Source organism: Myotis brandtii, unplaced genomic scaffold (assembly GCF_000412655.1).
Source record: "Myotis brandtii unplaced genomic scaffold, ASM41265v1 scaffold14, whole genome shotgun sequence".
In the NCBI taxonomy this organism is placed as follows: domain Eukaryota; kingdom Metazoa; phylum Chordata; class Mammalia; order Chiroptera; family Vespertilionidae; genus Myotis; species Myotis brandtii.
This window is the reverse complement of record NW_005354999.1, coordinates 3,877,834-3,882,189: the sequence shown is the minus strand read 5'-3', so window position 1 is coordinate 3,882,189 and position 4,356 is coordinate 3,877,834.

Genomic DNA, 4,356 nt, shown 5'->3' with positions numbered 1-4,356 from the left:
CAGCTCTGTTTTCCAGGCTCCCCAAAAACAATCTTCCCCTACAAGCTCCGCTAGCGACCCCAACTGGGCAATCACATGCACTGGGATCAACAATCAAACTCACAGATTTAAGAGGAAGTGTGTAAACAAGAGCCTGGGAGGCTGTGGGAACTCGCAGGGCTCCACCTTCCAGAACTCCGCGGAGTCTCAGAGCTGGTTTTTTAATCGTTACCCTGCTCTGTGTTGTTGGTGGGACTGCTATTCAACCCATTTTTAATTTTTTTAAAAATTTTAACATATTTTTCAACTCCAAAAGGCCCATTTGGCTCTTCTTTATATTTTTTCTATTTCTATATTGAAATTTTCAATTTCTTTGCTGTGGTTTTTTATTTTTTCATTTATTTCAAAGGTATTCATAATTGCTCCTTGAAGCATTTTTATGATAACTGTTTTAAAATCTTTGTCAAATAACTCTAGCATCTTATTTTCTCTGGTGGGCATCTACTGATTATCTTCATTCTGTTCAGTTTAATTTCTTCCTGATCCTTGGAATGATGAGTGATTGTTCACTCCCACTTGAGGAATAATGATGTCATAGTCCAACTTTCTCTCTATGATAGGACAATTTTGATGAGAAGTTGAGTCACTTTATTTTGCATGACTGGTTCACTCTGGATCTGTTGAATCCTCCTGTTTTATTTGCCTTTTAATCATTTTATACCTGTGAAATCAATCTTTCTTCTTCATGTGAACAGTTATAGTGAAAATAACAACTCACAAAGCCCCCATTGTGGAGAGAAAACAGCACAGACATTCAAGTCAAAATTTGGGGAGGCAACAAGTCAGCTTCCTGTCCTGATTCCACTGACTGATTCTCAATGGGAACATCTTACACAAATTCTTTTATTTTAACTTTATTTTTATTGTTCACACTATTACAGATGTCCTCATTCCCCCCCTCCTTTGCCACCCCACCTTCCCTCTGGCCATCACCACACTATTGTGTGTCTATGGGTTATGTATATGTTCTTTGACTAATCCCTTCACATTCTTCCATCCAGTCCCCCTTTCTCCTCTGACAGTTGTTAGTCTGTTTCTATTGTGTTTGTCAGTTTATTTTGTTCATTATATTCCACATATAAATGAGATCACATGATATTATTCTTTCTCTAACTGGCTTATCTTAGCATAATAACCTCTGGTCCATTCATACTTTGCAAAAGGTAAGATTTCCTTCCTTTTCATGGCCTTGTAATATTCCATTGTGTAAATGTACACAAATGGGACTACATCAAAATAAAAAGCTTCTGCATAGCAAAATAAACCATCAACAAAATGAAAAGGAAATCCACCCACTGTATGAAAGAACATATTTGCCAATGATACATCTGATAAGGGGTTAATTTTCAAAATATATAAAGAACTTACATAACTGACCAGGAAGATAAATAATCCAATTAAAAAATAGGCAAAGGAACTGAATAGACACTTCTCCAAAGAGGACATACAGATGGCCAACAGACATGTGAAAAGATGCTCAATGTCACTAATCATCAGAAAAATGCAAATTAAGACCACAATAAGATATCACCTCCCACCTTCCAGAACGGCTACCATCAATAAATCAACAAACAATACAAATTTGTTAGCGAGGAAGTGGAGAAAAAGGAAACCTCTGCACTATTGATAAGAATGCATAAGGCACATTCACTGTGGAAAACAGTATGGAGTTTCCTCAATAAAGTAAAAATGGAACTGCTTTATGACTCAGAGATTCCAATTCTGGGGATATAACCTAAGAATCCTGAAACACCAATCAGAAAGAACATGTGCATCCCTATGTTCATAGCAGTGTTATTTACAGTAGCCAAGATTGGGAAACAGCCCAAGTGCCCATCAGTAGATGAGTGGATAAAGGTTCTATTTTGGCTGCCCTTCTCTGACACTTTCCCAGTAAGGAAAAGGAAGATGCCACCATATTACTGCAAGATACAAGTAAAAGCCAATTCGATTTCCATTGACAACCAAGGTAGGGGAGCTCCTCATTACTGCTGGGCAGTGGTGAAAATTTCAATTACCTGCTAAGCCTCCACTGGGAGGGCTAGCAGTGCCTTTTCCTCCCTACCTAGCCTCCATTGACACCACTGAGCATTGATGAAAGTCCTGACTTTCTACCATACCTTCTTTTTTGTTTTAAATCCTCACCTGAGGGTATGTTTAGAGAGAGGAAAGGGGAGATAGATAGATAGATAGGTAGATGATAGATAGATAGATAGATAGATAGATAGATACATAGATAATAGAGAGAGAGAGAGAGAGAGATAATAGATAGATAGATAGATAGATAGATAGATAGATAGACAGACAGATATGATGTGAGAGAGATACATTGATCAGTTGCCTCCCGTATGTGGTATGTGCATATGTGCCCTGGCTAGGTATCAAACCTGTAACCTGAGTATGTGCCCAGACTGGGAATTGAACCCACAACCTTTTGGCGTATGCGATGACATCCCAACCAACTGAGCCACCTGGCCAAGGCCCATCACACCTTTTATAAAACTACCCTGGATGGCAGGAAAAGGGCTACCTCATTACTGGCTGGTGGGGATGGAGGTCCATGCTCCCTAAGTGGTCTTTACTGATACTACTGTGGGAGGGGGAGTTACCTGTCTGTGGGAAGAAAGCCTCCAGTCTTTACTCAGCCTTTTCAGACATCACTGCAGCAGGTGGTTGTGGCACCTCATTACAGCCTAGCAAGATGGCAGTCAAGGCTACTCACTTGACCTTTGCTGGCGCAGATGGGGTAGGGCCACAGTTTTTCCATGTGGTATTTGCCTGGAGTGCCATGGGTACTATCTATAAATTTTTTCTTACAGGGCTGCAAGAAAAATTTTCCTGATCCTTTGGTTAGAGTGAACAAGCTTTTATGTTTGGTCCTTTTTCAGGATTGTCAGCTCTAAGTCTAAGATATATGAAACAACAATCAATAAATAAAAAACAACCACCCCCCCCCCCCCCACACACACACACACAGAAAGAAAAAAAAAGAAAACAGGCACATTCACTGTGCAACTAACCACTATGTCATTTCGTCATTTCTTAGGTTCCAAGGACCCTAGCTGGTTTGATTTCTTCTCTCCACCTTTTGGTTTTCTTATGTACTTTTACATATATTATACAGGATATTTAGTTGTTTTCAGCCAGAGAAATAGGGAAAAGTATACATTTACTTCATTCTTTCGAAGTGGAGATCTTCGCTTCAATATCTTTTAATGGATTAATTTCACCATATTTTTGTGTCTAAAGAGATTAACTATATCTTTTATTTTTAAAAAAAATTTATTGTTTTTTTTTTTTATAAATAGAAGGAAGAGGGAGAGAGAGATCAAAACATCAATGTGAGAGGGAAAACTTGATTGACTGCCTCCTGCACTCTCCCTACTGGGGATCAAGCCCTCAACCTTGGCATGTGCCCTGACCGGGAATCTAACCAGCAAACTTTCATTGCACAGTATGACGCCCAAACAACTGAGCCACACTGGCCAGAGTAATAATATTTTCTTATAAAAATGGGGAATAATCACATACTCTTCTGGAGTTTTAAATATTGAATCCTTATCACTGTTAAGGAGCATAGGAGACTTAGTTGGAAAGTTTGTAAGGAGGACATTCCGAGAAAAGGAAAGTGTGCTGAAGGTGGCCTGCCCTGTTTAATTGGAATTCTGACTTAGGGAAGTGCCAAAGGCAACACCCCTAATTATTCCTTGAGCTTTCCAAACAAGTCTGTGCATGAGCAGAACCTTGGGTATTTACGGGAATACTTGTGCTTAATCTTTAGGTGTCTGCCGGAAGCCGGTCCATCCTTGCTGCTTGACACAGTCGCTGCAGGAAAGAAACATCTGCACAGCATATGTTTCAAGGGACCTGGCATATATAGCATATTGTTCTTAATATGTTTGCTCTCCTTAAGCGCCATGTGTTTTAACCAAGGTCACCTCTCCGAGAAAGGTTGTTTCCCCAGGTGGGGATTTTTCCCTGAGGTTAGGGAGGGGATACAACCCCTTAACTAAGTGCCAGGCGGGTAGTTAAGCTACATAATCTTTACTCCCTGGAATGGAGATAAGAAACGCCCTAACCTTTGTAATAGAAATTGACAGGATTAAAATCGGCTGGTATAAATATAGATGTAACAAGACAATAAACATCAGATCCTGATCAGTTCCTAACCAGAACTCCGACCAGAACTTTGGCTGGAGATCCTGGCTAGAGGTCCTGACTAGGCTGCTGATCAACTGAAGGCTGTCTCCGTGTCATTCCTTCTTCGCCGACTCCGTCCACACCTTTGGGGACCCCTGGACCCGCTGGGGTTGGACC